The sequence below is a fragment of the Oryzias latipes genome, chromosome 17 (assembly GCF_053564925.1).
Source record: "Oryzias latipes strain Hd-rR chromosome 17, Olatipes_Hd-rR_3.1".
Lineage (NCBI taxonomy): Eukaryota > Metazoa > Chordata > Actinopteri > Beloniformes > Adrianichthyidae > Oryzias > Oryzias latipes.
Genome location: NC_136253.1, coordinates 17,759,050 through 17,779,274, shown reverse-complemented (window position 1 = coordinate 17,779,274; position 20,225 = coordinate 17,759,050). Strand labels below are relative to the sequence as shown.

General features: G+C 39.5%; 1 protein-coding gene and 1 long non-coding RNA gene across 6 annotated transcripts in view; both read left to right on the top strand.

Moving 5' to 3' along the window:
* Nucleotides 1–4,594: 4,594 nt before the first annotated feature.
* On the top strand, nt 4,595–8,585 carry LOC101160842 (uncharacterized). Its single transcript, XR_013650733.1, has 6 exons — nt 4,595–4,809; nt 5,526–5,794; nt 5,926–7,695; nt 7,781–7,876; nt 8,263–8,319; nt 8,466–8,585. It is a non-coding gene; the product is annotated as an uncharacterized LOC101160842 (long non-coding RNA).
* A 3,365-nt stretch (nt 8,586–11,950) lies between these two features.
* LOC101160590 (disks large-associated protein 1) overlaps nt 11,951–20,225 on the top strand; it is a 91,052-nt gene continuing 82,777 nt past the window's right edge. For 2 of the 5 annotated variants that reach the window (XM_011486379.3, XM_020710847.3), the window contains exon 1: nt 11,978–12,128. The gene's annotated coding sequence lies outside the window, so the exon portion shown is untranslated. Of the gene's footprint in view, nt 12,224–20,225 lie in introns of all 5 variants that reach the window. The other 3 variants (XM_011486380.3, XM_078935419.1, XM_078935418.1) reach the window with 3 other exon arrangements.

The following is a 20,225-nucleotide window of genomic DNA, read 5'->3' as shown; positions in this document are numbered from 1 at the left end:
CTCACACTTAAACCCAAATCCCTCCGGACAGGCAAAGAGAATGGTATCCCACAATCCCTTTCAGTGCCCATCTAATAGCAGCACCAAAGTTACACCTACGCAGGTTTTTAGAGGAATATTTAGAAATTGTGAACAGATCAAAACACCACTTTGGGGTTATTTATAGTGAGAAATGAACATACACTTAACCCTTGTGCTATCCTTGGCACTTTAACATTGGGAGTTGGGTCATCTAGACCCACTAGACAGTGCTCTGAACCTTTTTTCTTCAATGATTTGTGATCTTCACTGGTGTCCATGGATTGCATGAAATCTTTCCACCTTTATCCACCTTTGTCATGGTAGTGAGAACACGTCAATGTAAGGGTGGGGTCATCTAAGATAGTACAAGGGTTAAAGAAAACAAATTAAAGATAGGAGTAGGATATATACAGGATAAAGGAAATTCACATATAACATAAATAAAATATAACTATGCATCAGTAAATGGCCAAACCTTTATATAAAACAGATGTTGTGCAAATACAGCTGAGTTTAATTGTGCAAGGAGACTTACACGAAGTAAATGTGCAAGACCACAGCGGCCGTGGTGCAGCGGTAGGGCGGTCGACCCATGATTGTAATATTGCAGGTTCGATTCCCGCCTTGCACGCCCATGTATCAAAGTGTCCTAGGGCAAGACACTGAACCCCACCTTGCCTATGGTGGGATGTTGGGGCCAGTGTTTGGCTGTGGAGCTCCATCAGTGTGTGACTGAGTGAATGAGTCTGTGACTGTAAAGTGCTTTGGGCCTTCAAAAGAAGGTAGAAAGCGCTATATAAGTATACGCCATTTACCATTTATAAACAATGAGAATGTGCAAAGGTGCAGTTGATGCAGTCTTCACCACTCTCTGCAGGCGTTTGCAGCCTATGGCGATAGAGCTGCCGTACCACACTGTGATGCAGCTGGTCAGGGTGGACTCAACCATGCAGCTGTAGAAGTTGCTGAGGATCTTTGGGGACATGCCGAACTTCCTTAGCCTCCATGGGAAGTACAGCCACTGATGAGCTTTCTTCACCAGCTGGGTGGTGTTGAGTGTCCAGGTGAGGTCCTGGCTGAGGTGGACCCCGAGAAATTTAAAGCTGCTCAGCCACTCCTCTTCCAGTCCCCGGATAAGCAGCGGCTTTTGAGGGTTCCTCTCCTTCCTTATGTCCACTGTGATCTCCTTTGTCTTGTCTGTGTTGAGGGTGATGTTAGTGTCCTAACACCATGACACCAGACTGGCCACCTCCCTCCTGTAGGCTGCTTCGTCCCCGCCAGTGATGCGTCCTATCATGGCGGTGTCTTCAGCAAACTTCAGGATCATGTTTTCCTTATGAGAGGCCACACAGTTGTGGGTGAACATGGTGTAGAGGATGGGGCTGAGAACACAGCCCTGTGGTGTGCCAATGTTAGAGATGATGCTGGCTGAAGTCCTGTTCCCTATTCTGACAGACTGAGGCCTGCCAGTCAGAAAGTCCAGGAGCCAGTCACAGATGATGGGGTGTAGTCCAAGGGAGAGCTTTTGTAGTGCATAAACGCGTAAGTGTAAACACTCCACTTGAACATTTGGAAGTCTTTTAGTTTATTAAATACTAAAATTGGAAAATACAAACAAAGCAACCTTTGCAGAGTTTGCATTGTATGATTCAGAACTGTTGCCATTTGGCTTTTAAATCACATTTTTTATTTATTGCAGTTGTTGCACAAATTTTACTACTAACTCATTAATGCTACAAACCAAGTTGAATTTTCTGCTGCTGCATGCTATTCTGTTTGTTAGTGGACTTGCAAAGTCCCCTGTCTTCACAAACATATGAGGTTACGTGACATCCCATTTGTAATCCATAGGGTGGAATATAAAAGCCCATTTGCACCTTAAACAACTCTAACTCCTCCGGGAAGACTCATTCATAAAAAGCAATTCAACGAAGCTCCTCACATTATTCTAGATTTAAAATGAAAGTGAAGACTGGGGTCTTCAGTGACTGACTCTGCAGAAAGTAGGGGACTTCTGCAATCTATTCACCTGACTTTGCTTTGTCAGCCTTCATCCCCTACCACTTTCCCTCCATCCATTTTCCAATCCCACGCAGTCCCTTTTGGGTAGCTGGGGCCTAACCCAGCTGCTGTTGGGTGAAGGCAGGGTACACCCTTAGTCAATCCCATCATTGACCAATGATAATTGTTTGGGAAGCATATTTAGTTGGATAGAAATTTTATAACTGGTTTGCTGCGCAGTTGACATCCTATCACATTTCACTGTAGAAGCGTCTGGAGGCCTTAGTGGAAGGTTTTACATCTGTGGTCAAGGAAGTGATTGGAGTTAGTGCGTATTTATCACAGAAGTCTGACACTTTAGGTTAATATCACTTTTGTTTAATTTTCTTACTTTTGATGCAAGTGCTCCTCTGAAAAGCAATTTTCACACTCCTGTGCAGCAACAATGCATTCAGATTTACTCCAAAAGACAAAAACTTTTAATACAAGCTGCTGCAGCTTTAGAAATGGGATCAGCAATCCCATTTTCATCATAATTTCGCGCAACTTGGAAGTTTGGTCCTTCGGGATCAGAAGCACATGATCACACATCAGCACAGAAATCAATCAAACTATCAAACAAAAAGTTTTGTCATATTGACTTTAAAAAAAATTGATGTGTTTTATCATTAATGCAGACAACCAACGTGTTTTAAAATTATCATGGACTTGCAAATGACGTCTGTATGGGTGGATGACATCTGACTTCACTATCACACACCTCCAGCCTTTCAGTTCTGCACAGACTCACTCACCATTCTTTTTGAATGACTTATTATGACTAAACAGAATTTATGACAGAAATGGTACTTCATTTTTGTTTTTTTTAATTTCAAGATAAGTCATACAGTGCTTACTTCCAGATTACAGAATTCAACAATCCCAGTTTGACGCTAAAATCCATTTATGCAATAAAATGACATGCTTACATTGAAATTGTTACATTTTCAAAGATGATAGCTCGCCACTTTAATTGACACCATCATGAAGTAGACTGAGTTGTATTTTGAGATTCTAAGCTGTCTCTGTGTTTGGAGTCTGTGGCTGAAGGAGATAAAGTTATCTATCATGAACCTAAGCAGACGCCTCATGACAGCCATGGCTGCATCCCACCACTGAACCACGCTGGAGGTTACAGAGCTTTTTAAAGAGCGGCCGATTCTTCCCCATGTGTTTGAAGAAGCAGTCTGCAAATCTCAGTTCATGGTTTTTATTCAAATGTAGTCATGAAAGTCATCAGAATACCAAAAAATAGTTTTTAAGATGGGTGAATTTAGGCAAAAACTGCAGTTCAATACTATGTTGCAAAAAGAAGAAAAAAGTATTTCTTCATTAATTTTACAGTACATTTAAAAAAAAACGATACAGATGTATTTATTTTTATGTAATGAATATTTTGTTTATTTTGAGTTTGCGTTTTCGAATGTATTAATTTTGGGTTTAGCATTAGAATGTGTTTCACTTGTCCATGAGTCAATTTCAACACGACAAACCTGTGATTCTGAGCCCTTTTTTTAAGGATACACACCTCATAAAAGGATTTTAAAGTCAAAGAACCCCCAATCAGCAAAAGACCTCTTTTGTTTGTAAAGCAACTCTCTTACATAGAATCAGTTTGCTGTGTTTCACAGAAAGATTTAAACATTAAAATATACTGAAACAAGAAAAACAGTTTGCACACTGGAGTGCCATTAGGTAACCCCAAGGGCACATGCACTCATGTTTAAAAAGCTCTGTTAAAAGCCTTCCTTGTATCTCTGCAGTCTGTCATTTCTGAAAGTGAGCCTGGAAATAAATCCTTCCTTGTTTACTGTGCTAATATTGATGAAGAACACAGATTTTAAACACCTAGTACTTGTTTTGTAAATGACCCTTGAGACGCATACAAAGGATAATGCCTTCATTTGTGCAAAGTTTAAATGCTAAGGGTGACAAAACTACATCATAGGTGTATTTAATACATTTATTAGTTTCTTTTTTTTTTTTTACCTTGAAGGAGAAATATAGGATTTTTAATGTGGCACATATGATACCTATATCTATACAGAGAAACAGTTATATAGACCAGTGAAATTACCAGTGCACAAACGTAGAAGTCAATGAAGCATAGAGGAAAATGTATATATTAAATGTACTTCATTGGAATGCAATCACATATTTTTTCATTGAAAGGTAAAAATAACTCATTATTAAACCTTTGTGGGATTTTGCAATAGTACCAAATTCTGTGTCCACTGGGTTCCATTTTCGGCCCATATGAAAACTTTGCTCTTTGATTAAATCTTGTATTTTAGGTAAAGGGTTGCTGAAGGGAATGAATTGCATGTGTGTGCATACAGCCTTATATACAGGGCATTATTCTCTGTCAAAAATAAACACAAAAAACATTCCCCTAAGCCCTCCTGTTGTGAGATAATGTTTGATGTATTCTCTGCCTGTTTTTTTGACTGAAAATGTGGCCAAGGCTCAACAGGTCAGCGCAAAAAGCTTGTGCAAATGTATTTAATGATCTCCCTCTAAAATGTCTGACAGAACAGCTTTTTCCTGTCAGATGGAAGGCTCCATCTAGTGTGAGAAAGGCATCATGGCATTCTCAGCTGCAGAGGGCTCTCTAAATTGATTGGCTACAAGCCTTCAAATTAGCTTGCAGTCCACACACTTGTGTGATCAGCAGTTGGTTAATCTCTGGCTTGTCTGTTGCGTTACATTTCTGGCTTTTACTTTGCTGGTGGATTTGTGTTTGGAAAGGTAAAGTGATATTTTTAAAAATGTTATTTATTGTGAATTGGATGAGCTTGCCAAAGGCAAACACTAGTGTTCTTGTTCTGTCGTTCACATTCTCCACACAAAGGAGAACGTTAAAAGGTTCTCTCCAAATTATGTATGTGTTGAATGCAATGTATTCAAGACTGAAGTCCAAGGGAAACTCTACTTAACTCTTGAAGCTGGGTGGCATGTTAATTTTGTATATATATATATATATATATATATATATATATATATATATCTCATGTTTGATCTGCCTTGTTTTTTTTCTTTTAATTTTTTTCAACATTTAAATCTACTGTGGCTAGTCACATTTAATGTTTTAATTCAAATGCTAATAACTAGGCATCAACAAGCATAATTCTGTAACACTAGATGTATGCAATTTGCTTGGTAGACTATTAGATTTTTAGGACCCATTTGAAGTTTGAAATTAGAAATGGCATTCAGTCGTGTCTATGAAGACTCTCATTCATCCAGGTTGGTTCCATTGTAGTAGTTTTAGAATTGACTAAGCCTCTTGGATAAGAGGTGAAACGTCTTCCAACTTTAAAACCAAGTCCAGATGACATCCCCTAAAACTACTACAATGGCATTCAGTCGTGTTGACAAAAACCTGAGTTGTGAAGGGAGGAAAGTTTGCTCTCAGCAATACAATAGAACAGTTTGTTTCCTTTTTAACCCACTTATCTCTTCAGATTGACTATGGCAGCAACTCTACACAGACCTCCAGGGCATCAGGGACCTGTTGCAGGAAGTTCTGCCTCTTGCACCGATAGTGAGTTGAGCTCCGCACAGCCAGACCAAGGTCCCCACAGTGCTGTCCATGAGCCAGGATCGTTGTCCCATCCTCAGCCTTCTGTCTTTGTTCGACCACTGGTTTATGTCCAAGCACCGCCTCCACCGTCCTTCCTCCACTATCAGTGGCCTGTGCCCTCTTTTTATAACCCGTTTGGAGGCATTCCAGGTATGACTGAGTTGTGATTGAGTGAGCCTTTTTCAGTTGGCAGATGTTGCATTTCTACATTTTATTTCACCAAAAATGTTTGACAGCTCTTGTTTCAAAGTTGAAGGCAATGATTTTTTTTTTTTTCTTAGGCTATGGTATGGTTTTACCCCCACCAACATTCCTTCCTCCTCCTTATCTGGAGGCTCCACCGTATGTCCTACCTCACCCTCAGATCCCCCCCTTTGAATACAGGCGCTTACCTCACCAGCAGGGTCACTCTCAAGGGTACCATCAACACCCAAACCAAACATCCAGAACACGTGTGCCTCAAACTGCCTCTGTCAGACAAACTACGAACTCAGAGGTCCAAACAGAGCCAACACAAAGGGGTGGGGATGATCTAAGATGGCTGCCCCCCAGCTCAGATTCTGGGCGAGGAACTACCCCAAATTCTCTAGACTCTTCAGGCTCCAGATGTCAGAAAGAGGCGTCAGCTGATCTTGAGAACTTTGTGGCGTCCGGCAGTGATGCATATGGACCACCTAAAGACGTCTTCACCAATGACTCCACTGGGACCGGTGACATTCAAACGTGCGTAAAAGCGACTCAAGAAATGGAACAGGGAAGTGATGGTCAAACCTGTAGCCATGATTGCAAGCATGATCAGTGCAATACAAGTCTAAATCCCCCAGATGACGCAGACCCTGTTTGCAGCTCCTCTCAGAAAGACGACGGAGTTTGTAGTGAAAGGCACACATCTGTTCCGGACATTCTGTTGAATTGGAGAGGCAGCACCCCAAAATCTGTCCCAGAAAAAGAACTGATTCAGAAGGAATGCCTTCAAACCGAACAAGAGACAAATAATTCTGTTGCTCGCAACTCTACTGACACTGATGATTGTTTGGCAGTGGTTGTCCGCTGTAACGATGCTGACGGGATCTCAAGTGGTCGGGACAGCAAAATATTTTCCAAAATTATTCGATTTCCTTTTTTTATCAACCCTGTGGATGACAAGCTTGAAAACTTGGCCATTTCTAAGGGGCAATCTCTAACCTTTGGGGATGAATTGGAGAACTCGTCCCAGAAGCTTCCAGACTGTCAGCAAAATGACTGTGAGACATTTGCAGCCAACGACGCAATGGAGAGCCTTCTCAGTAAACCGTGTTTTAGTAGCTACTGGACAAAGAGAAAAATGGATGAGTCTGTTTGGTCTGTGGAGTCTCTTGTCCCTTTTATCCCCAACACAGAATGGCTTTTACAGAATGGTTTGTTTGAGCCTGAAGTGAACGAGATGGAGATAACTCATCATGCATCACCTGCCCAAAGTGACTGTCTAATTGAAGTTAGAAAGGAAAGATGGCAAAGTAGTGCGTTATTTGCTTCTGATTTTAACCCGGAAACCTTTTTAGATTTTAAAATTCTTAATGATAAACAAAACTCTTCAAAGAAGCTCAAAACTCAAGCTGAAGCTCATGAAATCTGGCCAGAACCAGATCAGTGCACTACTGTAAGGAAGGATCCTTTATCTTCCCCTTCTAGTAAAGCAACATCCACCTCAAATGAGGATGAAAATGGGTCTTCTGAACCAGAGGCTGAGAAAAGCCCAAACCAGGAGTCTTTTCCAGTGAATGACTTGCAGGAAGACGGCCCTAAATCTGCTGAAGAAACATTGCTTCTGAGCTCTGTAGCAGAAGAGGGGATCTCCCCATCAGGTCAAGTTACTCCTCAAAATGGTGCAGCCACTGAGGTGGAAGAAGCGGCTGAGGTTTCAGGAGGAAAAAAGCCTGAAGCTGTCCAGCCAAAGGGTCACTTGGTGGACTGTGGTGTCCAGTGTGATGAGTTCCAGGATCCAATGTGTGTCTGTGTGGCACAAAGCACCAACGTGGAACCAGACCAAATACAGCTTTTAAAAATATCAGGTGGTGTAGTCTCATGCTGGCAGTGTTTTTGGTCTTTAACAGGATGCTGTTGAACTAATTTTTTTTTTTTTTTTTTTGTCCATAGAAATTCAAAACTTAAAAAATGGTAAACACGAATCATTCTGCATGGACAGGAATGTGCATAAAAAGCAGAAAGGCCAGAAGAGGAACAAGACTCAAGGTACCAAAAAGCTTAAAGTACCTGCAACAAAAACATTTTTACCATTCAGAATATTTTCTTTTTTGCTAATTACTGATTGTGAATTTACAAAATTTTAAAATTGGAGAAAACTTCTTAATTTCACACCTTTTTTTTTTTTCTTTTTTTTAAAACAATTTTTCTTTTTAAAAGCTTGGCAGGTTTAAGACAAAATGCTCAGGTATATTAATACTGGTGCTTTTTTTATTTTTTATTTTTTGAAAATATGGAATAAAACTTTGGAATGGAAATGTTTGAAAAAAGTTATGCAAGCTTTTATTTATTTCTCTTAATGTGCACCCTTAGCAGGTATTATTCATACAAAGCAGATGAGCTGAGATGATTTGAGCTATCTAAATCCTTTTCAGGACATGGCGGCAAACCAGAAGCCTGCAATGGAAACCAGAGGTCTGGCAAAGCAAGAGGTGCCTTTATTTTTCCTTCTTTATCCTTTTCTTTTCAGACCTGTGGAAATGCTTCACATTCCACTGCATGCTAAAGATTTATCAACTAGCTTATGAGTCCATTGTTCCAGCTTTTTTATTTTTTTTTTCTTGCTTGATTTTTGCAGGTGGAACCGGAAGGAGCCTGCAGCACTAACAGCTGAGCTCTATAGATATTTTATTTTTTTTAAACCAATTTGAAATAAATTTAACTTATGTATTCCAATAAATGTCTATTGTGAAACAAATATGTTTGGCTATCGTCATTTTTTCTGGTCAACCTTTCATATTTTTCAGCTGTTCATTAAGCAGGCTTCAGGTATTTCCTATTGGTCTACAAAGGTCACCTATAAAACGTACTGTAGTGTCAAACACACTTCATCAGCAGTGAGTAGGGCACGGCTACATGGGACAGATGAGTTTGTTCCCCTTAAGGACCAAGGGCTCTTGGGTAAATTTAAATTAATTCATAATTAACTAAATCTTGATACATTTGTCCGATTCAACCAACTTATGATGTTATGATGCCACTTGACAGTAAGCTCTTGGCAAAATGTGACTTAAAAGTAGATGTTTGTGGGAAAAACACAAGTTGATATATAAATGTGAGGAAAATGGAGATTCTAAACAGGACTAACAATAAAAATCAATGAAGTTAATCTCAGGATTTTTGGTATTTTTAAAACTGACCATAATCCTTTAGCTTTTTGTTTAAAAATCTGAGCCGGTGTTGGAATATATACAAATAGGTGAATTCTGACTTTTGTATAAATTACTCTCAATGTTTTGAGTTGTTTACATCTTGTGACGTTGAAGCTGATGCATTCCTAAAACTGAGAACTGACAAAGAAACATTTACTCTTTTTGAATGGAAGAATTGGAGAAAACAGGATGACTTTTGCTCCCATAGATCAGTACAGACTTTCCAGTTTTCCTGTATATAGAAAGGCCTCCTGCAGGTATGAATCACAGGGTTAATGCTCTCTTTACACAGGGATTTCTGCACCTGTGGGTGTTCTGCACTCATGCAGTGGTCCTGCAGCTCTGAGTTTTCGATGCGGTACGACGCACTGGAAATGTGTCACGCATGCATTCAGCTTTGTGAAAAAAAAGCTGATGGATTCAATCCATGTAGAATGGGGGGGGGGTTGCAAATAGAAAATCTAAATGTCAATGATTTAAAAAAAAAAAAAAAAAAGCCTATGCAAGGCTTAAGTGAAATTGGTTGGGGGATGTGCATTAAAAAAAAAAACATCCAATGAAATATCCATCCATTTAAATGCAGAGTTGTTGAAGTTTATTTATTTTACTATAGGTTAATTGAACTTTAAAGTGATGTTTTTCATTAGTTTTATCCTTGTCAAGTTTAAATAGTACAACACCAAATTAAACTTATTTTGAAATGAAAACGAAATCTTTAACAAACCGAATTGAGCGCAGTGGTTGGCGTGTTCCCCTCCCAGCGAGAAGCCCTGGTTCAAATCCCAGCTGAGACCTTATTTGGAGTTTGCATGTTCTTGTGCACGCATGGGTTTTCTCAGACTTCCTCCCACAGTCCAAAGACATCCCTAGCATATTAATTGGCGTTGCTAAATTTCCTCGAGGTGTGCATGTGAGTATGTGGCCCTGCAACAGACTAGTGACCTCTTCAGGGTTTACCCCACCTTTGCCCAACAGTAACTGGATTGGCTCCAACAGCCCCTTGACCCTGAAAGGGATTCGGCAGGTTCTGAAAATTGATGGATGGATGAATTACATTGAAAATCCAATCCCATTACAAGCTTATGGTGGTGAAAATGAACCATTGTCTCTTTAGTGTGAAGAAACGTGATGACCTATAGCACAGTCATAAGTGAGCCTGTAAATGCTTTTACCTAAATCTTATCATCAATCATGAACATGAAGATTTCTTGTCTTGATCGAGTTTTTTTTATTGACTAAATTCATTTGGACCTGTTAATGTGCAACAAGTAGAGCAGGAATTGTTTAAATTCGTACACTGTGTTGGCCGTCAAGAGCCACAGATGGTCTTGCCCTACAGCTATGCACCTGGAAATGTCATCACATTTCAATTATTTGAAATTTGAGTACAATAAGAGAAAAATCCAGCAGGGGTTTACATTTTACATGATTTTAACTATTAGAACAGGTTAAGACGGGATAAACTATAAGCTTTTATGTTAAAAGAAAGACCAAATCAACCATGTCAGCTTGGAAAACTAGATCTATGGCAGTTGAGCAAATTTAGAAATATTCATCCAGTTATCAGTCATATATGCCCTAATTCCCTGCACTTTAGAAATAAATTATCAATGTGTTTTTTTAAATATACTGCAGATAAAATGTGCTTAAGCCTTTGGAAAGCTCAGTGTGATTTTTTTTTTAACCAGACATTTTGTACTCTGAATTTTCTCAGCACACTTGAGCAGTTTTAGTGCAGAGGATTCATTGCTATAAATGAGTGAAATTAAACTTGCTGAGCTTTATTAACCAATAGGAACTGTGCATCATCAGGCTCCTCTGCCATTCAAATAATTTCTGAATTTGGTTGATATTAACCTTTTTTTTGTAACCCAATTTTTTTTCAGCATTTGAGCAAATTCTTGTTGATGTAGAATGTTTACTTCTCAGATTACTCCACACTCGCATTGCTGCATTTTAAAGTTACCCGTTGGTTCTACTAAAAGGATGGACCTGACCAAGCCATCCATTCTTACGTGAAATGTTTGAAATCATGTAACCTGTTGAAATGCCTACATACACATGTTCTGCCTGATGGTTGCCAATTCCAGCTGTCTGTTCACCACTTGAGCACTCAGCAAAAATAGTCATCGGTGATCTTCTGGTTAGACCTAAGATTCTATTGAAAGTGAGATGTAAACAGAATAAAGATAGCAGTCGCCCTAGGTGCTGCTTCCAGGCTTCCATAGCACACACAAGGTGGTCTGCTTCTCAAGTAGTACAGAATTAATGTGCTTTAAAAGACACCCACCTCTGTTTTCCGATGAATCTCCCATTTAGTGCATCTTTATAGCCAGAAAAATGCAATTTGTAAACGGAATACATTGTATTTAACTTACTTCCGGTTTCTTTCAAATTAAGATAAGTACAAAGCTTACATTGTTTTTTAATTTATTTTATTTTTCAGCCCTTTCTGTTATCTTTCCAATGGTGTGCTTGTGAATTAAATTTTTTTGTCATCAGGAATATCTGTAATTTAAAAATGGTACTCCAATTCAACACAAACTTTAAGCAGGTAAAAAAAGTGAATGTTTAGTTTTACTAAAAACCTTTTCTTTTTGTCTTGGCAATACATGTGCACCAACATTCAAACTGAAGAAACACAAATCGCTTTTCAAGACTTTAGTTCCAGGTAAGGTTTTTTTTTCCTGCTCTTTCATGCATGTATGCATGTGCGGTCTTGTTTAGGTGCTTTATATTCCTCCCCCTGGTCCCTATAATGGGTTTGCAGAACTGGTGTGTTCGTGGAGACCTCAGGAAAAAAGCTGTACAGAATGGTGGCTCTACTTTAAATAGCAGAATAAGCTATTAGTGCTTTTATTTTTTAGCGCGAATTGGCCTGGGTTCCTGTGCGTCCGCCTCACGTACGCTCAATTCACTGCTGCAGTTCACGCACCGCAGGCTTGCGCCAACTGCGTCCGCAAAATCCACACTCGCGCTCGTTCCAGCGGTGACTGCAGCCGTCTCCTTGCTGCCTCCAAGACGTGGACGCGGTGTGGGATCTAGCCGCCGGAGTTTGCGCACAGCGATGGTGTGAGGAGCCACCGGAGGTAAGCCGCAGCTTGTAACGGACAGGCTGACAGACAGGTGCCGGGCTTGATTCGGCTCTACTCTAGTGCGTCCAACAGCAGTCCTCTGCTGACGGGTGAGTCAGGGCGATCGGATCGGGTGCTGGAATGTGAGGTCGGGGGAGGATGTGACGGTCATCCTTCACGGCCGTACGCTGCGCATCCTCCGCGCTCCCAGCTGCGTTCGCGGACGCTTCAGCTGCAGCTCTGTGTGGCACCGCCGCGCGCTAGAAAAAACACAACTGTCTCCCCCTAACATTTCTGCTGAAAGCCCTTTTCTTCTTAAGAAGCAGTGCGCCAGACATTCAGACGAATCCTCTTGAAGTGAATCCTCGAAAATCCGTCGCATGTTTGGCTCACAGCCCACGCAGCGCGCCATTATCCTTGGTGTAAGTGAAGTTTGCAGACTGATCCAGGCTTTTGCGTGCTGGTGTTTCTGTGGAAGATGTGATGATGGGAGAGCCGAGCGGAGACGCAGCAGCGGGATGTGCTGGAATAATCAGGGGGGTCACAAATGATGCTGTTTCCCCCCAAACCCGCAGACGACGGAGGTTCATTTGTGATTTCCTGCAGCGCGCCGAGGCGCCATAAACCGCAGCACGCGCTTGGTCTTATTACCTCCTCGGTGCCGTTGAGCAAAACACGCTCACATGGCACCACAGCTGCACGGAGGACTGCTGTGGAGGAGACGCGCAACAAAGAGCGTCTTCCACTTGCAGCATTTTACGCTTGGCTGCTGTGATGTCACGAGAGCTGGGTTTTGGTGCGGAGAGGTGGACTCTGGTTTCCGCTTCAGTGAGAAGTTTTGAGTTCATAGAAAGCAGCGTCACTTGTCGCCTGTGGCTGAGAACGAAAGGACACGCAATTCCTGAGACCAGCAGAACAACGGGAAGGGAAGGCTCTGCGTCTGAGCTCTAACCAGAACCTTTACGCATAAAAGTCTGCTTTAACAATCAATTATGTAGTCATGTGCGCCCCATAGTCATGGACAAAACTTAGCAATAGGTAACCTTATCTTGCAGTTCTAAATCTTGTGCTAAAACAAAGGAGAACCACCAGAATAATTAGGTTGACTGAATATTTTACAGTCACAGTCATCTCAGCGCAATTTACATAAAGAATGATTAAAAAGAAAAGAAAAACAACAAAACATGAAAAGGCTAAAGTAGTCAGTTTATATGATTTGATTCTTTCATTTTTTTTCCCATTATTTAAATAAACAATTATGCGTAATGGACACAAAAAAGAGTTTTATTTATTTATTCAAACTTAGATTTGTTTTACATTAGGAATTTACACCACAGGAGCACTAGAAAAAGCCTCAAATTAAACTTGATTCTTGATTTATATGAGTAATTTTTCATCCTGATCATAACAATCGATTCAATCAATAAAATGTAGTTTTTCTTAAGCCCAGCTATAGCTTATATAAGAGACCAACAGGTTACATCAAACATTTCTGATGTTGGTCTTCTCAACTGCTACTGGGTAACTGCAGGGAAAAGATTCCATTTGAATAAAATAAAAATAAACCTGGCATATGCATTTGCATTAATCAAAGAACAAACACTTGTGTGTGTGTGTGTGTGTGTGTGTGTGTGTGTGTGTGTTTTAAAATAGGAAATAATGTAAACCTTCATTCTTCACATTTAACAAATCATTTGACTTTTTGTTTGCCATTGAGCGTTGTTGCAGAGGGGTGCCCCACTGACATGTTGTATTTACAGAAACGGTGTTTCTGTCTTGTAGAAACGATCTAGTTCTACTAGGCATTACAGTTGGCCTTTTAGACGTGCTGTCCTTCTGACAGTAAAATGTCTTTTAAAAGTTTGTAGTAAGTTGCACAACACAAAACTGTGTTTGTGTAAAAACAATGCCCTGCTGTTAGACTTGAAGTTGACATGAGCTGGTTAGCAGCTAAAAAAATTTAAGAAGACAGGAAAATGCTACTTCTGAGCAAGTCAAATAGCTTCCCTTTTTAGTGGAGCCAGACAAATCATAAATTTTGTGGTACAAGCACCAATTTTAACATGGATGTACCTTAGGATCCCCTCTTTCAGAAAAGTACGTCAGCCACGAGAAAAATTCAATTGTTACAAAATTATTCAATGTCTATTTGCCTCAGTCTTAACAAAATGCACAAAATGTAGTCTTTAAACATGAGGGGTACCTACAGATTATTATTATATGTATATAATACTGTATTATATATATTTTAAAATTCTGGAATTCTCGTGGTGTTTCTAAAAGAGAGAACCCTAAGGTACATCAATGCTAAATTTAGTGCTTGTACCACAAAATGCACAATTGTTTTAATAACTGGCTCCACTTAGTGTGGTTGGATGTTTATTATTGGTGTTCAAAAACTTTACAGATGTTACACTCGATTATTCTTGTCATTCATTTTCAAGAACAACTTGACTTTTTTTATTATCTACAGCTTAAATGCCATTTCATGCAGCCACTACATACATTTTACTCATTTTCCACGTATGAAATTCCGGTCTTTCGTGATGCGTGATATCATAAGTGTTTTTTGTGCTCGTCATTCCTCGATGTCAATGTTTGGCCGATAGGTCTTTACGTAAATTTGGTTTTGAGCTGTTCAAAACTTTCTGTCGGTTCAAAACTATGTATTTTACACAGATTTGATATAGTTTATACGCAATTATTAGGTAAATCTTGTGCATTTGTGCGTTATTTTTTGCGAAACGTATATCCAAAGTTGTGGCTTTTCATGACTGTTCCATGTATGTCTAACAGACTTTTCACGCATGTACCACTGATGTATAACTTTAGTATCACGTATACGGCACACATATCACGTTCAAATGATGTAATTAACAGATGAATCACTAATGAATTGCAAATAAACAGTGCAATAATCACGCACGGTTCATGTTCTACGTTGATTTACGTGTTCTTTTTGTGGTTTATTCGCACTTCTTCCGTTGTTTTAACATGGTTCTTTCGTGTTACATCTGTAAAAATTTCACGTAAAAACCACAACTTTTCTTACTTTATCCACATATATTCATGTAAAACCAAATTTTCTCCATACAATTTGTTTAAAATGTACGTAGTGGATGTGTGTCACAGGCTTTAAAGGCTCTGTATCTACCTGTTCTCAAAGCAAGTGTTGGTGCCAACTGGTGGAGTAAATCCATACGGTCATTGGGAGAGAAAAAAACACCTGCCTGCTGCTCCACATCCTATTTTAAATCATTTGTAAAAGATGTTTTCAGTTCTCAGTACTGACTTACCTGTGGCTTCTCGCATTAGATTTAGAGCTCCAAGGCTCGTCCGCAAAGCAGTCAACTCAACAACACTTTCTTACCTAAACATTCTTATCTAGTGTACTACCGCGCTTTGCTCACAAACAGCAACTGGTGGTCCCTGAACCTCGCAACCTGAACACCTCAGCTCTGAGATCCATATGGTGAAATGATCTCTCCTTTTCTACTTGTCCTTAGTACAATATTCAATGAAAAGAGGTTAAACACCAGACTCTTGATTATCTGCTTATATGCTTATTAATAAAACAACTATCTTGTCCTTGACATTTCTTGCAGCTGAAATATTTTTCTTCCATTGCATGTCTTAGAATGAGTTGACTCAGTTACTTTTTGCTTGTCATTTTGGGTTGTTACAGCTTGTTACTGTAGTTGAGGAAAATTAGAGGCCAAAAAAGAATACTTGATATACTGGTAAAACAATAGCCACTCATCTGTCACTGGAGTTATTTTCTAATAATAACCTGTGATCGGTGAAATTCCCGAAATATAGATGTTTTAAGGCTGTAAAACTCCTCACTATACACTTTATACTATTTCAATGAGGAGAAATATTAAAAGTGTGATTGAAAGATTTTATAGTAAAAACAGGATTTTGTCCATGAAATAATCCCTAGTCTTTGGCGGTTAGGCTCTGGGCTGGAGAAATCTTGCATGTTTGGGATGACCTGGGATCATGTGATGAGACCCCAGAGCCTAGACGCTAATGGTCGTTACTCCAGACCTCGCCGAAGCAAAGAGCCTGGAGGAGAACAGGGAGAAGGTGGGTCGGTGAAATGTCTGAAATGCAAATAAATATACTTCCATGAATTTAAAGGCAGGAGTTTGATTGTGAAAACTAACTATTAGCTAACTAACTTTAACTATCAGCTCAAAGTAAGGAGTAATGGATGAGTGACGTGTGGAGTGATGAATCAAAAACCCAGCGTTCCTGAAGATGAGATCTTCCTTTTAGAAATTGCACCAAAGCAATTTTAACAAGCAGACATAGTTAAAATTTCTATATTTTTCTCTCTTGTTTAAACTTTCAAAGTTCAAACCTTTGCAAAAAAATAACTCCGGTATTATAGAATGAAAACAAAGATCTACTCGAAATAGATGATTTTTGTGGCAAGCTGAATGCATACTGTACAGGAGACACGCCACGGAGAAGACTGACTGTCAACATCAACAATCAGGATGCAGAATAAAGTGTGATATTAAAAAATGTATAAATAGATTTAAAAAAAAAATCTGCAAAACAGCGAGACAGTGAAAAGTGAATTACAAAATAGCGAAAGACCATTCCCTTGTGTATGACTTGGACAACATAAATGGAAACCAGCAAAAAATCCTTGAAGAACAAGCAAGGAGTTCCAAGTTGTAGCCATTGCAAAAGATAATGTGATGCACTGATACTTTTAAGCATCTGCTAAAAAGAGTAGCAAAATTCATCACATACTGTATATAAAAGTCCTTGGTCTTATCCAAACAAAATTGCATGAGAATTTATTGGAGAAAGTGTGTATGAAGTTTAATTTTCATTACAATACCTTGGTAGGTCTAGAATCACTTTACAGAAAGACAAATCAGCAGAGAAACCCCATACTGTAAGTGAGTGGTTTGACTTCAGTTGCAAACTTGGATAACACCACTCCTTGCCAACCAGAGGAAAAACTGTTGCAGACAAGCAGTGGTTGAGACCATTTTTGTTTAATCGCTTCAAGCTTTATACAATTGTTTTTAAATAAATTTAATCATTACTCCAAAGAACAGAAACTTTGCCTTTGCAAAATAAAGAGTAAGAAATTGTTTGTCTAAATTAATCTATTATCAATGACCCCTAAAATGGAAGGCCATTTTCCTGTTTAAAATTAAGGGTCAAACTTTCTTCTTCAAAGATTTATTAAATAACTTTCTCTACCTCATGTGCGTAACACATGGGAGAGCTGTGGTGCAGGAGTAGAGCGGTTGACGTCTGATGGGAATATTACAGGTTTGATTCCCGCTCCACTCATCCTGCCCATGTGTTAAAATGTCCTTGGGCAAGACACTGAACCCCACACTGCTCCTGGTGGCTATAGTTTGGCACAGGTGTTCAGCTGTGGAGTTGCCATCAGTGTGTGAATGTGTGTGTGCATGGGTGAATGGGACTGTGACTAAATACGCTTTGACCCTATAAGGTAGTAACACGCTATGTTCAGTACAGACCAAAAGTTTGGACACACCTTCCCATTCATTTGAATGTGAAGGTGTGTCCAAACTTTTGGTCTGTACTGTAAGTGTAGGCCATTTACCAACTAGAAGCATTTTAAAAAGTCAATTTTAGCTGCTTTTGCTGGTGGCCTCACTGTATACAGCTTGTGGGCCACAGAGTGGGTATTGACTAAATAAACAGACTTCCCTTTTGATTTAATATTTTTCAGCTGAAAATTATCTTGAAATATTTGGAATGAACTAAAATAAATATTTCTTGCTATCTTTGCATAGTGCCTTTACACAACCTTGGTCATACATTGGCATTTTTTGAATAAACCAAATTGATTCGAATAACATAGTTTGACTCTTTTCCAACTGCCCATGGGAATTATGTGCACATTATGTGACTCAAGCTTTTGCTCTCTGTGCAAAAGCTCCCACGAGCCAAAGATCCCACGAGTAAACCTCAACAAGTAATCCTAAGAGATGGTCAGATACCTTCTCCAATTCCTTAAAATCTATTAGATCGGTCAATCATTCACTTTAGCTTAAAGTTGGTCAACGTTCTGTTGCCATTTTTTCCCCACAGTAACCTTGCGAAAGCCTTACCAGATGTGCGATTTTCATTTTCTTTGGAACACATGATCAGGTCTTTTTTTATTTTATTTTTACGAAGGAACCACGAAGGAAATTTGGGAATAAAGAGGCATCCTAAAGACTAAAGCCCCTTTCGTAGTGCCATTTCTTCTGCCTCTGAAGGATCTTACGCTTTCTGCGCTCCAGAAAACGCCTCATTCAGCAGCACAACATTTTGATGTGCCTCCAGATGTGGTCCTTAGTGGCACATCAAAGGCAGAAGAGGTTTAGGTGCACTAAAAAAAAGGGGTAAAGTGGAATACCGTAATCTAAATGATGCTGCAGAGACAGAGGATGTTGTGACTTTGTCCAGCTATAATGTTTTTTAAATATTACTGATAAGTATTTTTTTTCATGTGCACAACAGCAATTAAGGATTTTTAAAAGAAGTAACAGCATTTACAATTTATACTGATTTTATAAACACCTTCATAAAGGTAAAATTGAAATGGTAAGCACAAAAGTTCTGCTTCCGTTAACCTGTACACCATACACAACTTACCTCTAGGTGGGGATCTGTAGCCAACTCTGGTCCTTTGTTTCTTGAACGTAAACCATGTCTATTTAAATCAATCATTAAACAGCCAAGGGTATCTTGATCCCAGTTAAGCTCATAGGCATTCTTTGCTTCAACAACATTCATTATTAAAACACTTTAAATGCAGTTCAATTAAACGGAATTATTACAAACACTGATGAGGAGCGTATCTGCATAGCCATGGGTAACAAGGAGTTTCTAAGAAGCCACATCGAGAATCAAAGTGGTTACCCTATACAGCCACTTTAACTGGTGCTGCACAAGCTGTGACTTTACGAATCAGAGACCTATTTGAAGTGAAGATGGTTCAACAGTTCCACAGATATATCTAATTTTCTCAGCACTGCTTGGGAAAATATGTTTCTATCAGAGCCAGAGTCTATCAAAACCTCAAACTCCTCCCTCTCACCCTTCAACAGGGCTGCGAAGGTATTAGATGAAGACTGATTGTTGGAGGGCAATCATTGCAAGAAAGAAACCAATTGCAATACACATAACTCAGTAAAGTGTATTTAACATTTCATGACTTCAAAACTAAACTACAGGTTTTGAAGACTGAAAAGGCAACTGCAGCTCAATCCAGCGACAATATAATGAATACTGAGGTGACAGTCATGCAAAGACACACTGAAAAGGCAAAGACAAAAGGAACACCAAAAAATGTGTTTTAGTGTGGATTGAAAGGCCAGTGTGCTGATTGAAGATGTGGTGCTGTCTTTGCAAAAGTAACACAAATTAACACCACTTGTAGACACAAAGATTAAATATTTGAAATGAGGAAATTTGGACTGAAACAGGAACGGATCTGAAGCTGCAGTAGCAGATTATGCCTTCAGTATTGAGACTTACCTTACAATTTGCCACATTTAGCTATAATCTCTGTATGTTTATACCACAAACTCATTAACTATGATGTACTGTGGGTGTGATAAGAATTTAGAGGGAAGGTGACTGCACCAAGGATCAGCTTTGAGTGCTTCTTGTTTGTGTGGTGATGGACAGGTTGATGGATGAGGTTAAAATGAATCTCTGTGGACCATGATGTTTGCAGATGACATTGTGATCTGCTGTGAGAGCAGAGAGCAGGTGGAGGAACATCTTGAAGGGTGGAGTTTTGTTTTTGAAAGGAGAGGAATGAAGGTCTGCTGCGGCAAGACTGTGGGGAAATAAGAGGGACTCAAGTGGAGAGGTGAGGTTACAGGGAGCACAGATGAAGAAGGTTGAGGACTTTAGGCACTTAGGGTCGGTCAACAGTCCAGAGCAACAGAGAGTGTAGGAAAGAGGGAAGAGGCGTGTATAAGCAGGTTGGAACAGGTGGAGGAAGATTTGGGGTGTGATATGTGACAATACTATTATCAAAACTGAAAGGTAAGGTGTAGAAGACTGTGGTGAGAACAGCCATGTTGTTGGTTCAGATGAGGGACAGTGTAGTTA